General features: G+C 38.7%; 1 long non-coding RNA gene across 1 annotated transcript in view; it reads left to right on the forward strand.

The window, feature by feature from the left end:
- Nucleotides 1-5,750: 5,750 nt before the first annotated feature.
- LOC135416922 (uncharacterized) overlaps nt 5,751-17,752 on the forward strand; it is a 37,028-nt gene continuing 25,026 nt past the window's right edge. The window contains exon 1 of the long non-coding RNA XR_010431813.1: nt 5,751-5,911. This is a non-coding gene — a long non-coding RNA (uncharacterized LOC135416922). The remainder of the gene's footprint in view (nt 5,912-17,752) is intronic.

The raw sequence follows: 17,752 nt of genomic DNA on the forward strand, positions 1-17,752 counted from the left end.
CCTCAAGAGATTTGCTCCAGTGCTCAGTACTATATCAGATGATTGCTTTGCAACTATCTATTAATTTATAATCACAACGTCCTCTGCAGGGAAGAGGTCATTTTGCCCCCATTTTATGGTTGGAATGTTAGCAGACAAAATGGAGATGAAGTCAAAAGTAACCACTGCTGTTGGCTGTCTAATTCTGCCAATCTGCCTACAACCAGATTCCAAAACATCTAAGAACACTATGAGTTACAAGTGCTGCTGAGAGTGACCTTAGCTTAGGCTGGTTGGGTGTTCTACAGCTAACACCAGGCTGCACAGAAGAGGAGGAAATGCATGCAATGAGACTCTGAAAAAGTCACTGGGAGTGACTTTAACTTTGTGCTGGAATTTTACCATGGCAGCATTTATGGCGCTTAACCATTAGATACTCTCACCTAAATCGTCAAGCCATTGGATCCATTCACTTTAAGTACCTCAACAAGTGAGGGGGAGAGCTTGCAGAAACCAACCCTCTCTGCTACTCAGCTCTGATTCTTTCTCAGAAAGAAAGGACATATACCATATGAAGTTGTGAATTAAAATTTATTCTCAAAATATTTTATTCTGCATCTGTGTAAATGTTTATATACATATGCAGAGCCACCTTTTCAGACTCTAAAAAGAATGCTCCCTACTGTTAACTCTACACATCAAACCTCCAGCCAAGGACCATCCATGCTTTATCAAATTCCGGTTAACTGTAACTGCTCAAGCTCTCAAGCCCATGGACATCAATGAGACCACAAACATGTCTAAGGTATATAAGGACATAGGTGTAAGTCAATGAGAACAAACAAGAATAACTTAGAAGCTATTTCTGCTTGTGGGATCTTTTACCGTTTGTAATGTTACAGAGCTGTAACTACACATGATTTTTGAAATGGTGACTGATTCTCCAGAGCTGGCCATTAAATCAGACAAAAACTCAGTCTTTAAATCAAAGTTCTCCTTTTATCAGTGAGGTATGTCTTTTATAGATTTTCTGTCCATTTTTCATTATCCTCCTCTAAAAAATATAAAGGTGTAGGAATGCCTCCAGGTGATTTTAATATCGCTCCTTTCCTTGAAGCACCTGATTAGGATGATGGGGAGGAGGTTGCACAGCTTGAAGAGTATGGGAAGGCAGAGAGTGAGAGTCCCAGGAGAGACCTCAGAGCCTGCAGATCACGCTCAGATGGAGAGGTTGCTGAACTGGGCCACAGAAACACTAGAAAGAAAACCTGCTAGGGAGCAGAGGGGAGGCTGCAGAGTTTGCTGGAACTTAAAAAAGTTAATGAACTGACTGCAAATAGAACTTGAAGTGAGCTCTGACTTTCCTCTTTTAGAGCATTGCAAGAGGAGTTGGCTACAAGCGTTTTCTATTTCTGTTATGGATTCCTTACTTGAATTTACTGGAAATATACTAGCCTGTATCTGAACACAGTCTGACTTCTGACTTGAAAAGCCATTTGATCCGCTTTTGGAAGTTTGTTTGAGGGTAGAGAGAGCTTGCCTCTCTTTACTTCTCTCCTTGTTCTCTGATGCTGTACACTAATGGAGAACAGGAGAGTGGTAACAGGCGTTTCCTGGACGATGTCTTCAGAGAGGACACGAGGCAAAGGTGATTTCCAGAAGCAAGGTGAACCATGTTGGACCAATTGTCTGTCCCAGTACAGCAAATTCTGCTAAGGACCCCCCAAAAATTTCAGTATTTTCCTGCCTGTCAGTCTCTGAAAGTGTAATGCAAACTAATTTTTTGGTTCAGCAATAGAACTTGATAATTTCTTTTCAGTGGAATAAAGAATGAAGCACAGTCCTTCTTCTCCATTATAAAAGCATGTGAGCTGAAAAAAGACCCATAAGCAGCAGTGAGAATGGTTGGTAAGTTGCTTCTTATTCTTTGATATATAAATTTTGATATAAACTGACATTGGTTTTATCAAATATAATGGTATCTTGCTAGTATGAGATCTTAGCATAAAACTCAACTAATCAGTCTTTCTTGGAAAATGGGAAGATGCTCCCATCCATAGATTACATTACTTATCAAGCAAATTATATTTTCAGATGTAATTCATGGCACTGCTCTTGCTTTAATTTTGTTTTCTAAACATAAAAGCTTGTGTTTCACACACATTTGTACAGAAAGTCTCTATCATTACAGGACTAAGAAGAAGAATAAAAAAGGGATAAAGCCGCCTGCTTACAGACATGCTGTAGCTGTAATGACCTTTTCTGCATTTTCAGCTCAATAGAAACAAATGCCAGACTGGACACAAGCCATACAGACATTTAATAGACAGCAGCCAGCAATGCGGTGGCCATTTGCTGGCACATGACAATAAATGAGAACATCTGAAAAAGTACCAAGACCCAGTTTATTTTTAAAGCAGTTTCTAAGATAAATAAAAATAACCTCTTCTTGAGGAAAACAGAACATCTTGGTTTGGAATCTGAACATATGAAATTTGCTTTAATTTTTTTGTTACTGACAGCATTAACCCACTGATTAATTATCACATCACTTTATATCTTATAAAGTAGTGCTGAGTGTTGCCTCGGTGACTTGTTTAAACTAAACTTTGGAGGAGAAAAAGTAGTTCATAATTTTTCATTTCAGGTATCCACTTTGCATTGTGGATGCTTATTTGATGCAAATTGATCTAGAAACTAGGAAGGTTAAAATAAAGAAGTTTCAAGGGGAAAAATATTTATGGAAAAAGACCACAAATGCTTGCAAGTGTGCTTCACAGTTTATCAATCCTTTTGTCAACAAAATGAGCTTCTACAGCTTTAGAACTTGTCTTCATAGTTGGACTTTTGCACCTTAGGTTAGATAGCTGCTAATTAAGATATTACTTAAAATGTATTTTCCCCAGTCAGTGTATACACATCCGACAAGTGTATTCTAAGATTGAGCCAAGAATAAATATTTGTGGTTTGATGAAAACACAGGGGAGTGTTCATATCAACTTTTATAAACAATTGAAGTGACTGTAGATAATCCAGCATTATTTATTTTGATGTAAAAAGTCCTATGCTGATATAAACATCCTCAATGCAAAATTACTTGTTACTGCTTTTGTAAATGCAAGATCATAAACAAATTTCTGGGGACAGGTAAATATGGAGAATATTAAGCTTAGTCACCAGTATCACCTATCTCAAGGTGAAGAGCAAGAGACTTCATCACAAGAAATTGCAAGATAATTTGTACATACCTTTTTAATGATAAACACTATTTAGCAGATTATTTTGTATATTCCACAACAGTTTTAGTCTGAAATATTCCTCTTTAATGTAGTTTTCTAAGTTCATATGGTCTTATTAGCATAAAAAATCCCTCCATTTTTGAATACGGGCATGTATTTTACCTCACCACAATGTCACAGTATTAAGTTCCAGAGGCTAAATATGGATTTTTTTAAAGCCTTCCTCTTCATCATTTTGGAATTCCCCTATTTTCAGTTTTCTTGAAAGCTTACATTATTATACAACTGCATGTATACTAATACTTGTTCTTTTACATCATTCATTGTTTTAAACAGTTTTATCACCTTCATTTTTATTCACTTTCTTTATAAAATAAACACATCTAGTATTTTCTTCCTCTCTTCAAATGGAAGTTTTACATTCCTGTGTTATTTTTCAGTCTATCTCTGAGCATGCTGTATGTTTGGCTTGTATTTTGGGGAGTGGAACGTTGAAAACTGGACAGAGAATTGTAAGAGTAAAAAGAAACTGTCTTCATAAAGCCATTGTAATGTTTTCTGTATTAGTTTTTATCCCATTCTTCATGCATCCAAATATTTTTATTTATTAAATTTTTGGCTTTCCAGCCCCTAGTGTACATGGAGCAGGAGTTTCATCTATCTCTTTAGAATAAAATAATGTTATTTTCCTGGAATGGGCACAGTTACTATACAACCTAATAAGACATTGTACCAGATGCATACTGCTTCTTCCAATTTATAGCAGAAACACATTGCATATTTTAAGTTTTCTGAATAATTTGTTGTAATCACTGGCCTTACCTCATCTCTCTTGTGTACATCAGTGTGCTTGTAAATTTGATCATAAATATTTGCATGCATAGGCAAACAGAACTCCTGCATATCCCATGCTTATGGGAGCAATTAAGTGTCTTTCTCGAGTTGCAGGTGGCCATTTTGAACATCGACTTTTTGAAGACTTGCAAAATAATTCCTTACTAGGACTCTTAGTTAAAATCTCCTGATTGAGGGCTGAATGGCACAAGAATCTTGTTGCCTTTGGGCCAGCAAGCTATTTTCTGTTTTGCTAATCTAAATATCTTCTACCTGGGTCATTGCCTGAGGTTGTGACTTGCAACTCAGTAAATGTCCATTTTTCTTTTCTCGAAGAAATAGGAAGGCATCCCTATGTATTCAGGATGAATAGAAACTTTTTGTGCTGGTTAAAGCTTGCAGGCCTAATCCTTGGACCTGTACCACTTGACACCAGTCAGCTAAGGAGTTTGCCTTTTGATATTACTTTTCAGTTCTGTCCTTTGGACTTCTGCTAAGTGGTACAGAAAACAAAACAAAAAAAAAAAAAAACACAAGCCTGCAGGGAGATTGCTTGTCTGTCTCCTTGAATTGTATTAGATTAGGAGGGAAAGCAGTTGCACTTTTTCAACAGTTTCCTTATAGGCATTGGCAGTGCCAGATAGTCACAACCACTATGCTCTTCTCCAGCAGAAGCTTCAGTCCCCACGTAGGGGAGAATGTGGCACATCATCCTTCTTGGCTTGGGCAGGGACTTGATGTTAGAAAGTTTTCTATAAGTTCTGGGCCCAAAACTTGGAACTATTCTATTCATGTGAGATGTCTTTTATCCTGGTGGGCTAGTCAGACTCTAAGTAAAATGCAGAAGCAAAGTTTGTAGGATCATAAATATTTGATATTGTAGGATCAGCCAAGTGTTTGTAGGATGCCTAAATTAATCTCCTAACAGGAAAGAATGATAGCAAAATTTAACTCCTGTGAGCACTTCATATGCACAAAGATCTCGCTTTTTGAAAATAACATCTGATTTTTAACAGCTTTTTTTAATCAAGAGAAAGGAACTCCCTGAAGGAGCTGTGTGCTTACCTGGTGCTATTCCTAAAACTCCTCTGAATACCAGCATATCATGCTTACCAATTGAACTGTTAAGTCAGAAGGCACTAAAGCCTATATTTTAGTGTGACACGGTTTCCTCCTTTTCACCTTCTGAAAGCACCCCCAAATCAAACCCATGATGTGTAATTCTGGTGGCCTGGTCCTCACGCCAGAGCTGCCATCTGCCAGCATCTTAGGCAAGGAGCAGAAATGGACACACCTGATTTAGGAGGACAGAGGGCATTTTCTTCTCTTGTCACGGAAATAGTAATTGTACGAAATATTCTATTATTAATATTGAAAATGTCCTCTGGTTGGAAACTCATTTGCATCAGCATGCTGCCCTCTGCTTGTTATTTCTTCACTGCAGAAAGGTACTTCTCAATGTTATCTATATGAGAAGCTTTTAGATTTACTTTCTTTAGTTTGTGAGGGTTTTTTCCCCTAACTGCTGAATAGTGCAAATAACCTGTAGATCTATGCTGAGATAAGGAATAGTGAAGGGAATTTTTGCTCAAGGCCACTGTGCTCAAACAGACCTGGGCAGCTCCTACAAAACCCTGTAATCAAGACTCAGAAGATGACCTTGACCTACCTCTCCCTTCGAGCCCCCAAGTCAGTGAATGTTAGACTGGATATTGAAAGTTAATGAGGCTGCAGCTAGAATAAGTCACGTGTGAGACTGGGGATGAAGCACAGATGGCCGAGGAGGATCACAAACAGCTTTCCCGTTGGATGGAAGGTTAGGGAGCCAGCAGTGAAGTTCAGCCACGACCTAGGTAAAGGTAGGGAGAATCCTAATTCCTTGTGGGACACAGGAATTAGACTGATGGGCTACGTCTATCAGTCAGCATGAAACAGCTCATTTTCAGTACTGCATTAGCTGTAACAACTACCCCAATACTTGCACTCAGTGCCTTATGCTGCTGTGGTTGGGCCATCCCTGGATATACCCAGGTGATGAAGTATGACACTTCCACAATGCACAGATTTAATATGCTTTTATTATGAATGTTGCGCTGGGGGAAAGTATTGGGTCGGCCAAGTGACTGATCATGGAATCTCTGGCGTTCAGCAGCTGGAACTGCAGAATCAGTGACAGCCTTTTTTTGCCCTCGGCACTAGGCTTGATATTTACTTAGTACTGATTTTCTTTGATTAAGAAATTGGCTAAGCTATCACAGACATCCCTCCTGTCTCTCTCTTCTCATCTTAACTTGAACTGGCTATGTAGCAAAAACGAAAGCAACAGTCAAAATCCATGAAGGATTGTACTGCAAAAAAATCTGGAGGGGAACAAAAGTTATAAACTCCTAATAACACACAGTTTCTTTTCTCCTCGACTGTGAGACTGGCTTTCATACCTGCAACATGAACCACTGTTTTCTTCTGTGGTTTTCAAGTTAATAGATAGTTAATCTTTTGGGTATTAATAGTCAAAATCATTTTGGAATACTTTCCTAGACATGGTCGTATTGCTTCCAAAAAAGAACAAACCAAACTTTAATATGATTTTGTAGTATTAAAAAGGCAATAGATTTGTCTTTCTTTCTTAGGGCACAATCTCAGCATCATGTTTGCAGGAGATCTGTAGTCAGATTCCATGACAGCAGAGTTCAGCTAGAAAGAAAAAAATAGGACCTTCCAAAAACCTGCTGAGAATTACCTTGTTACAAAACACAAGTAAAGAACAAAAGCTTAAATATTCATGTAAAAGTCATGCAACATCAAGACTAATAACAGCATATGGATATAATTTTTCCTCTAAAACTGGCAATTGTGATTCACGGTCTATAAGTTTTTACTCTTGCCCTATCTTCTATTTCTAAAAGTAAAGCAAGGTTAAAGGCAGCTGGTAACTCTAAAGGGAAAAAGCCAATCAGTCAACTGAATTCAAAAGGTTGACAAAGCAGAGGTATGATATTAAAACAACTAGAGGATCCACGGCACTTAATTAGAAAGAATGTCCTTATAGCTGAGCTCGAGAACAGAGTATTGTTGTAGTATCTGTACAGTCATACAGCAAGCAATATATCCTAATGGGCTTTATAGCTAATGAAGAATGACACAGAATGCAAATCTCTTATTAATCTGGATTAAGTAGAGAAAACAAACTTGTTTTAAACCTAGCCTTATAAACAGAAGGTCTAATCCTGAGCCTGCTTATATAGGGGTGTTAAACTAAATACAGTAGAAATGGTGTGTTTGCTCAGTGGTGGAGAACAAAGCAGGAAGCAGCCCTACAGACTGCCAGCAAGGGGGTTACTCTTTGCAGTGAAATATGAGTCACGGGATCTCACACACAATTAATAAGCCAAAATCAACACAGGCGGGGAACATTAGGCTCATTTGTTTAATTATTCACTACAGGCAAAGTCTGTTGTTCATTTGATTTCAGAATCTGGGCAGCACCGTTTTGCGCTGGATCGGACCCCATTCAGATCTGCCTCTAGACCAAACAAGGGAGTTTCTGATCCAAGCAATGGCCACATCTAAGAACTTTGGATAAAGTAGTATTTAGCTTTTGTCTAGGAGTTATGAACTGTCTGCAAGGTATAATGGCTTAAATTGACACATGCCAAAAGATCACTAAACTTTCAACAGCTGTATTATGTATCAAAAGCATTTTTATATATAACATTCACAAGGAAAACAATAACAGACTAAAATCAGCTTCATTCAAACACTCAGGAATTTGGTGAGAATCTTGATTATTGCTCTTTGAAGAACACTTCTGTGATTAAAATACACCATTTCAGCTGGTGGAAACATTTCATGCAGACGTGTCTGTGTTAACAGCAGATTAAATGGAGCATTTTATCACATTTCACAGGAAGGTTTTTAAAAGATAAAGATTATTGGGTTTGATCATCAGAATTTGTGTGGCTGGAGAGAATTTTATTCTGTGACATTCTTCCAAAGACTTACATTCAGCCCACTGTGAGCAGAAAGATGCCCACACTTCAAAATCTCTCAGAAAACTGAGTAGTGATTTGTAAGCCATTCCTACAGGGCAGTAATTATTTTGCACAAAGGGAAACTAAGGTATCATTTATCTTTTTGCCACGTAATACTGACTGATAAGAAACCGACACTGAATTTACTATTAATTTATTTTCTGAAGGAAAGGTGAAATCAGCTAGCTTTCCTCAGGTATTGACAGTGGGATCTAGCCATCGAGCTGACTCAGTGCTTGTACGAGGAAGAGAGAACTGATGGCGAATATCAGGCATCAGCTTTTCTGCAACAATGAAGAAAATACTGATCACATAGATAAAACTGTTGCTAGCTTAAAATATACACTAAGCAGAGTTAAAAGGAAAGATTCTTCACTGTATTCCTGTGAACGTATTCAGGCACTTAGTGCATGTCTGGATGTTCAAGAGTCCTGACCTCCCTCAGCTGGTCTATGGATTTCAGTCTTTAAGTAGCTGAGCAGGAGCTTGCAGGCTCAGCACTTCTGTGCATCAGGCCACCTGTTGAAGTGCCTAAATATAGCCCTCTGAGCTTAACCTCAGGCTTGACAACCCTGGCTATTACAAACCGCTATTGCACCTCTAGCAGTTATTCAAAAAGCAGTTCAAGGATCCCGTGGGTCAGGAAATTAGCAGGAAGACATCTCTAGGTCTCTCCATGCAGAGAGAAAGGCAAAGCTGAATGCATTAGCAAATAATATAATGAGATTTGGCAAATAGCTGAAGCGTGAAGAACCACTGTGTTATCACTTAACACTAAAGCTGATGCCCAGCTGAAGCCTGCCACTAAAGAGCTAATGCAAACTGAATTGTACTCACTTCTTTTAGTGGGTGTATCATGTTTAGCTTACAAAAGGAGAAAAATCTAACTGTAATATATAGCTCAAATATGAAAACTCATAATGTCTCTCCAGTACTGGATGTATCTCTTTATCTCTCCTTGTAAACATTGATTTGGTTTGGGAGCTGCAAAAGTTACTGGAAAACAGATTTTAGTGATTAAAACAAAACAGGTAGACTCTAAGCTCTGAGGATGTAATTATTATGCCCAGGGATGCTTGCATGTGACCATTTGTTTTTTAAACAAGATCAGTGCAGCATAAGTAAATAGATCTGTATATGCAGCTGTAGCGTTATTAAGGAGACTCACACCAGTCTAGTTATTCCAGTCCTGTGGAAATGACCACTTGCAATCTTAAAAATACCCCTTTTATATTGCTAGGTCTGCAGAGATGTTACATTTGTGTAAATTTCTGTGTATATTATGTAAACAGCACTGTTACCCTCTAAGTGAACACAGCCCTTGGATTAGCAATTTTTACAAGATCATCAGGCAGGATCTTGTCAACAGGATTAGTTTACCTCATTTTCAGACTAAGAGAGAAAACAAGAATCTGGATTCTCAGAACAGTTGGTAAGCATAAACAAAAATACCACGGCAGTACAATCACTTCTCAATTGAAAAATAATACTGTTTTTCTGTCCAGAATGCCAGAGAACCCATTGAGGAACATGTGACAGAATGCTGGGAAAGAACAGACTGTTATAAAAGGAAAAGCCAGTGCAGTTACAGTAATCGATGTGCTGCTCTGCGGGGGATCTTGGTCAGGGACCACTCATTCTGGAGAACGCTTTCAGCTGGTCTTGATAAAGCGAACACTGCCAGCACAAGTACAGAGATCTATTTCCAGTGAGAACTTTGAACCTTTTTTATGGTTAGCTGACCCCTTCAACAACCACCTGACAATCAGTGATGTTCCACCAGTGTCTGCTGGGCGTGCTGGATGCTTTGTATCAAGCAGCCGGGGAAGCACAGCCTCTAGCCGGGAAGCCAAATATTACCACAGGGAACCAAGTACTAGCTCCCATGCCATGTGCTCGCATGCAGCTTTGTGTCCCGTGTACATCTCCACCATGTCACTGCCTCGGACAGGGCTGCAGACCAATCATACAATAGCTCTAGTTTTATACCCTAGAGATCATTATAGCAGGACTGTTATACAAGTAACTTCTTTGCTACCAACTTTCATATGCAAATGTTTTTCAGTGAATCTTACACTTAAATAGGAAAGACGAAGATCACTCAGAGTCAAGCTGCAGGACCTTTCTTGTCTGATGGATTGCAATATGCATGGAATAGAGGTTTTGGTCCTATTTTACCTCCAGTTAATTGATTACCAATTAACTTGAGTTAGCTGAATTCAACACTAAGTACTGGTCTAGACATGCCACAAATGTTTGTTCCAGGAAATTCAGAAGAAAAACCACAAGTATTTGAATTCTGAAAGAAAAAATGTGTGGAATATTCAGACTAGCATTAGCAATTGTGCTATTAGGTCAAGTTAGCATTGCAATTAATTACTGTGGGGTAAAGGGTACTAAAAGTGCTGGCACTGACATTACCTAATAAATTTGGTGTTCCAGATTGCCACTGACAGAAAATTAATTCTTTCATATCACTTGGAGCTGGTCAGTAGATATGTGAGAATTCACATATGTGAGATCTCAGAGTATAAGTTTATAATAAATATGTAAATGCTTTGGGTAAAATAAACTTAGCTACACAAACATTAACAACTTTCTTGTTTATAATTTCTATGTGTTACTTAAAGTACTAACAATGTATTTACATTACATCTTTGCTTTGGTATGTTAATTAACTTAAGCTTAACAGTCATAAACCACCAGGAATGTAATGAAGAAAACTAGTATTTGCTTTACTACCTTTTTCCATACTTTAAAATATTGATGTAAGCTCAGTTTTTACATTCTTATGCTTTTCCCGTCTTTTAAGTCTCCCCCCTTTGTCTTCTTAAATCTTTGTTCTTCATGGGTGGGAGCAAGCAGCTCCACATCTCAACCTGTTCCAATTAAAGTAAAATAAAAACCAACATTGTAACATTTTCTTTGACTGACATCTTCCAGAAATAAGTGTTATGATCAAATGATAAGTCAGTTCCTGCCCCATGCACAGCACATTTATGTTCTTGGTCACAGCCTCCCACAGCTCTGCTCCCAGCCAAGTGGGATATCTAATAGTATTTGCAGTTTGCACCTAACATTTTATCCCCTGCTTTTCCACAGGCAAACCTCTTAGTTTCCTCGCATTATGTAGCCACAGTGAAGGGGCACGATACCTCCCGTCTACCACACAGTGTTTGTAGAGTGGGAGCCAACCATGTGAGCCTCATGTTCAGCGTACCTGTCCTCATGAGTTTGGGAGAGGAGGCTATCAGACCACTTGCCTCACATCCAGGCTGACCTAACACATACAGAGATCCCACCTGTGATGCCAGTTTCCGAAGCTCCTTTCTGTCCCTGTCCTGTACACGAGGAAAACTCTCTCAGAAAATCCCTGTATCACAACCCCACATGTAAGTCAGATGCATGAAGAAAGGGGTGACAGCAGCTTTCCCTAAATACTTAAAAGGGGCTTATAAAACAAGGGAGAGGGACTTTCTACATGGGCAGATAGTGACAGGACAAGGGGGAATGGTTTTAAAGTGGAAGAGGGCGGGTTTAGATTAGATGTTAGAGGAAATTCTTTACTGAGAGAATGATGTGTCACTGGAACAGGTTGGCCAGAAAAGTTGTTTATGCCCCATCCCTGGAAGTGTTCAAGCTGGATTGTATGGGACTTCGAGAAACCTGGTCTACTGGAAGGTGTCCCTGCCCATGGTGAGGGGCCTGGGAATAGATGAGCTTTAAGATTCCTTCCAACTCAAACCATTCTATGATACTATGATATACAAAGACAATGGGATTAATTATGAGCAAGGCCACTCCATGAGGAAGAACAATCTGGGAGCTGAGGATGACTATAACACAGACAAGAGTCTCACCAACAAAATACAGCCCTTGAGCAGGGGCAGTCAAAGAACAGGAGATCTACAGGCTTTACCAGCCCCCCACTGAACACAAAGAGGTGAAATAGAAAGTCAAATCCCAGACCAACTGAGAAAAACTAGTAGCAGTTTGGAAAGACCAGAAGTTGAAAGGAAGCTTGATGTCAATGAGATACTGGTCAAGTCTTTACCTCTGGTGGCTGCTGAGCTTCTGCTGAAATAAGTTAAAGTGAAAAAAATTGTTGTGTTTAATAATCTGGCTGCTCATGCCCAAGTTTTTGGGGTGTGTGAGCTGGGCTGGTGATGGAAAAGGTCTGGCTGATATGGCTTTAACAGGGAAATACAAAAAAACAAGATGGATTTGCAGGACTGTGTGTGCTCAAGGAAGTTTGTTACTGGACTGATGTCAGCAGTGGGAAAAGGCCCCATATGAAAATGGTCTGGTTTGGCAGATGATTGAATAATCAGGCTGTTTTCTAGAAAGCTAAACCTGCCTAACTTTGGTAGCAAATGCCTGGGAATGTGTGCCTGCTGGCCTCTCACAGATTCTGGCCTTATTTATGAGGAGATTGTGAGCCTGGTGAAATTGGGCAAGCAGGCTGTAGGAATGCGGGAAGGGGCTGGAATACTTTAGTGGTAGAAACTGAAATTAGCAAAGAGTGGAGCTTGTGGCATAGGTATGTGGATGTTATTGTCATAGGCAAAACTCTGGCTGTTGAGGGGAAGTAACCCAGCCATGTTGGAGAAAGTTGGTGTGATGCTGGAGGTCTTGTTACAGGATTTCATTCTCTCTCTTTGTGAGTGAAGCAGAAATGGGGTAGAAACCAGTCTGCCTGCCTGCTGGTTTCATAGACCCAGAGAACATTCGAGATTGAAAGATACCTTTGGCAGTCATCTTGTCAAACCCTCTTGCTTAAGAGCATAGGTCCACATCCAGATGGCTTTTGCATATCTCTAAGGAGGAGTACAGTTTGGGGATGGTGCAGTGAGGACCGGGGAGTTTACACTTGGAGGAGACCTATGAGTTTCTTCCAATATCTGGCTTTGGTTTGGGCCTCACCAATCCTTAATGATGGGGCAATTATTGCCTGTTAGGACTGTTGAGGCATTGACAAGAATCTGGGCTTCCCCAGAGTAAAATGATGGTTATGAAGGAAAGATAAATGATGCTGATGGCTGTTCTTTTTCTCTGAAAGTCAACTGAAAAGTGTTAGCTGATGCTATTCTTTAAAGCTGTCATGCTTAGACCATTCAGGATCAGCTCCCTTGCATTTTTTTAGTACTGTCCAGATCAGGTTACCTGTTTGATAACTTTTTCATCATATCAAATTAGTAGCCTCAGATGGACTCAACTCATTATGAATCAGCTATTATTTTTTGAGAATAGCAAAAAAGGAAAGTTATGGAAACATCTTCTTTCCCACTTTTGTTGTTATCATTAAGCTTTTCAAGCTTAATTTCATAATAATGCCTAGACATCAGTGGGGAATGGGGTCTTACTGATGTAAGGCTTTTTGCTGATGTGCTTGAGTGTCTCCACTGAAGTGATTAGAGTATAACAGCTAAAATAGACACAAAATAGAAAAAAAAAAAGGAAGCAAATGCTCTTTCAGGAGCTCAGTAAACGTGGGAAAACATGGCAAAGGGGGTGACAGGAAGCTGTTGCATCCTTGGGTATCTGTAGTACAATGCAGTAGTCTGCCTACCCATGAGACCTACTGATGAGGCTACTGCCTCCTTACTTGAACTGCTAGCACCTTTACTTCCCAAACATATGGAAAAGTACTTAAAAAATCTGTATATATATGAAGATTTAGATGCTCTCAAAGCTTCAAGTCCTAAGTTTGGAAGCTACAGCTTTCTTAACCTAGAGACAACACCTTGGTGTACAACACCAAGGGCTGATTTTCATACATGTTACTTCAGATCAGTGAAGTGCACAGAGTAGCACTGCATGTAAGATGGCTAAGTTCTTTTTTTTAGATAAGGATCATTATTTACTATTTCAGGGATCAAATACAGGCTTTATGCAACTACTGTGCTCAGAAGAAAGGGAACCAGCGAGGCCTTACTGTGCTAAAGATGACTGATTTCTTAACTGGGCATAGAGTGCCACCTGCAGCACCAACTTAGAAGATGAAAATGAAATAAATAAAGCCATAGCCATGACTGAAGTGAATGTAATATTATTATTTTAATAGTGTAATGGACAAATCCACAGGACTGAAATTTGAGAACATTTAAAAAAAAAAAAAAACAACCCCAAGATGCCTCTTATTTGTCTTGAAAATGGCATAGAGAAATTAATGAATAATCAAAATGAGTAAAAGAATTGATAAAGCCAATACATAATTTAGCAAGAAAATATATTGTGAATTTTTAGGTCAAATATATCCAGAAATATATGTGAAAAGACATAATGAATGTCAAATATATCTTGCAATTAAATTTATTTTAAGGAGCCCTTAATAGTCCTTTAAGATTCCTTAAGACTTGGAAACTTACATTTTGATTACTATTAATTTAAAAAAGGTATTTGAAAATATATGGTGAGTACTCATCACTGAAATGGATGGAAACTCCTCAATTCCTAAACAGTTAGATGAATCCGAGCTTTTAAACAGATTTCATAGTTGCTTGTCTCTTCATGTGGGCAAACTACCATCCCATATTTCCATACACTTGAAATCTGAGGAAATTGCAGCTTATAGAAATATTGCTTTAAAAATATTTACAAATTAATTTGGAAACATCTCAAACATATTTTACACTTCAGCAGAGTAGTGCATGCAGTCATTAAAGTAATCTCCAGATGGAAGGTGATCTTTAAGAAACTCAGAAGTACAAGAAATCTGGAAAGGAAAAGGCAGATGGTGGTTGCAGCTCTGGCATCTTTTCACTGGTGCCTTGTAACCGTTATATCTCTGACTTTGGATGCAAAGCTGGAATATGCCTTAGAAAAGCAAGAAAAAGCATCAATGTAGTATGTATACGCTGGGCTACAGCCATGGCTCCCAGATGCTGACACCATATTGCTGATTCACACAGCACATTACAAGGAAACTACCATGCTAACCCCAGAAATCTCGGTGACTTTGGGAATTGCTCTAAGAATTTTGTTTTAGTTACCACCAACCTGAGTTTGTTGTTCAAAAGCCAGTGGTAATTTTACTGTCAAGATACAAGGGCAAAGGAACTGGCCTGTATTTTTAGGACTGAATGGAATCAGAATTTTATTTTTAAAGCAAAACAACTTCTTTGTTGCTGTTCTGAAAGGAAAAAAAATAATTAAGAAGGGTATGATACGAAAGCACTCAGTACTCCATTTCAGAGATAAATTGCAGCTTTGAGGTTAAATGATGTTTGTAAGAATATTTGTTGTAATCCATTAGCCTGAGTGACACTTTGTACAAGTTTCCATTTTTTTCTGAAATACCCTTTGCATAATTTTAAAAGAAAACAACACTAACCCCCCCTCTCAATATTCCTACTGGCTTCTGGGCTAAACAAAAAACCCCCAAAACCTAAACTGAGAAAAACACAGTCATTAAAATCATCTTGGGAGCTAAGGGGTTTGAATAAGTCAAGAGGACACTGGAGACACCAGTGTTCTGTTGATTACGAATTTGCATTTTCAAATTGAGAAAAAAAAGTTGAAAACTTTAAAGGAAAATGAAAATGGAAGTATAACTAACATAACTGACATACAGACTGCTACTAAAAATGTCCCCTGTTTCTGAACTTTATTAGGCACAGCCAATTTAGTCAAAACAAGCCAGTCATGGTTAACATAGTATCAAGAGTAGAAACACATTTTACAAGTTCAATTACTTAAAGGACAGAATAAATACTCCTAGGTTCTTAATGAAGGATCTGGAGAAGTGATGGCATATTTCTGAATTTAAACAGTAGGAAAATAATTTTCTGTCACTCATTCTGAAAAAACCTTTGAAATCATGAGTGAATTTTCATCAAATACAAAGTATTCAGCTAACTGTAGTTTTCAATCTAAGGTGGATTTGCAGGGGAAGATTGAAAAACTGTTTTTCCTTTAGTTTCAATATTAGCATAATGCTGATTTTTTGTATATATACACCCTTGGATTATGTTGAGTAATGTTCAAGGAACCTGAAAGTTCAAAGTTTGAAAGTCTAAGATAAAATATTCAAATCTAAATAGCTCATAATAGTGTTATAGCTCCATCTCTTACACTGCTAATGAAAAAGTGTGTGTGTGTAGGGTTTTTACTCCATAGGACCTTACAGAGAAAAACCTAAGTTTGTGATAAGGACATTTCAGTCATGTCTGACTGCGGTATGATTTGTACACTTGTCTTGAATTCCACATGACTGATTGGAAAGGCAATGAGTCTGAGGTAGCCTAGAATCCTAGCAAAGTCTTCTGTTTCTTTTTCAGAAGATGCACAGTTTAAGGACTGGCAAGGCAGGCTTGGGTTGCTTAAGCCACTTAAGTCCATGCACCATGGGGAATAATTGGCCTTTATGCCACTTGGCTTTCCCAAACATACAACTCATCAGAAGTGGTGTGCCCATCTCTTTCCTTTCATATTACCTGAAGTACAAGGTGTTCCCAAGTGTGTGTGAGAGAAAGCCAGGAATTGCTGCTGCAGGGCAGTTTGACTGGGTCTCTAGGGAAAAAAAGCATCCCTCTGAAAACAACTGATTGTGGGCTAAGTCTTAAAATAAGAAAATCTAGTATTAGAATCTCCACAAGAGGGCATTATTAAATATTAAAATAGCATTAGTTTCAAGAGCACGTGTGTGAAAGTGCTGGTGACAATATGATTCATCAGATGCAATTTATTTTCACTCAGTTTTTCATAGACCTACCCGAGGTCTGAGATTAAGAACTCCGAAGACTGCGATAAAGGTGAGGAGAGGCAGCAAATATCAGTCCTCCAAGTTATCTGTAGCACGGATTATGCGTATTTACTATTGCCAGCTCCCCATCATCCTAGTGGGATGGAAAGGAGATTATGAAATGATATCCTGGAGGTCAATGCTCCACAAAAAAAAAAATAACCCTTGCCCAGTAACTAACATGAGACTATGCTTAATACTATCTAGTCCATTAGAAGATAATGGATTTACTTGGTGATATAGCAATGTGGTTATGTAGCTTGTTGGACACACACTTAGTAGGAGGGCAGCAGGGGAATTTGATCTTATATGTAGGAAAAGCTAGAAAAACAAAGGTAAATGGAAGAAAAAATTAGGAAAAGTAGATTGTGATGTGTAGGAGAGAATTGTAGCAAATACTGAACAGAGAGTGTAAAAAGGGACAATTAAACCACTGAAGAGAAGTCAAGAGAAAAATACAATGAAAATAAGTGTCCTTCTTATTTTAGTTATTGCCAGCTACAGAGAATTGACCATATCCTTTACTATGCATTCTCCAGGTAGTGTTCAGTGATGGGCATAGGCCCTAGCACGGAGGACAAAGTCATCCTAGGTCCACTCAGCTACCTGATGTCTTCAGAGCCCTGTGTCCTTCCATCCCACAGGTTCCTGTTTATTTGCCAGGGCTGTGCATTATATTGCTACCCGTGGTAGCTCAGCCATGTCGAAGGGCATGAATTTGGAATTATGGAGAGAAGAAATAAACAGAAGTGATTATAATAAAGAAAAAGGGGCCCAAGGGGCTCATGTTTATAGAGACTTTACAATTCAACCATATGGAACATTCTGTTTGTACCAAGGGGTTTTTTCCGTGCAATAAAGGTTGCTTATAACCACCAAGATTCAGGCTGAGATCTGCCACAGGAGTTTTCTAAATTGCAGTATCT

Source organism: Pseudopipra pipra, chromosome 1, assembly GCF_036250125.1.
Source record: "Pseudopipra pipra isolate bDixPip1 chromosome 1, bDixPip1.hap1, whole genome shotgun sequence".
Lineage (NCBI taxonomy): Eukaryota > Metazoa > Chordata > Aves > Passeriformes > Pipridae > Pseudopipra > Pseudopipra pipra.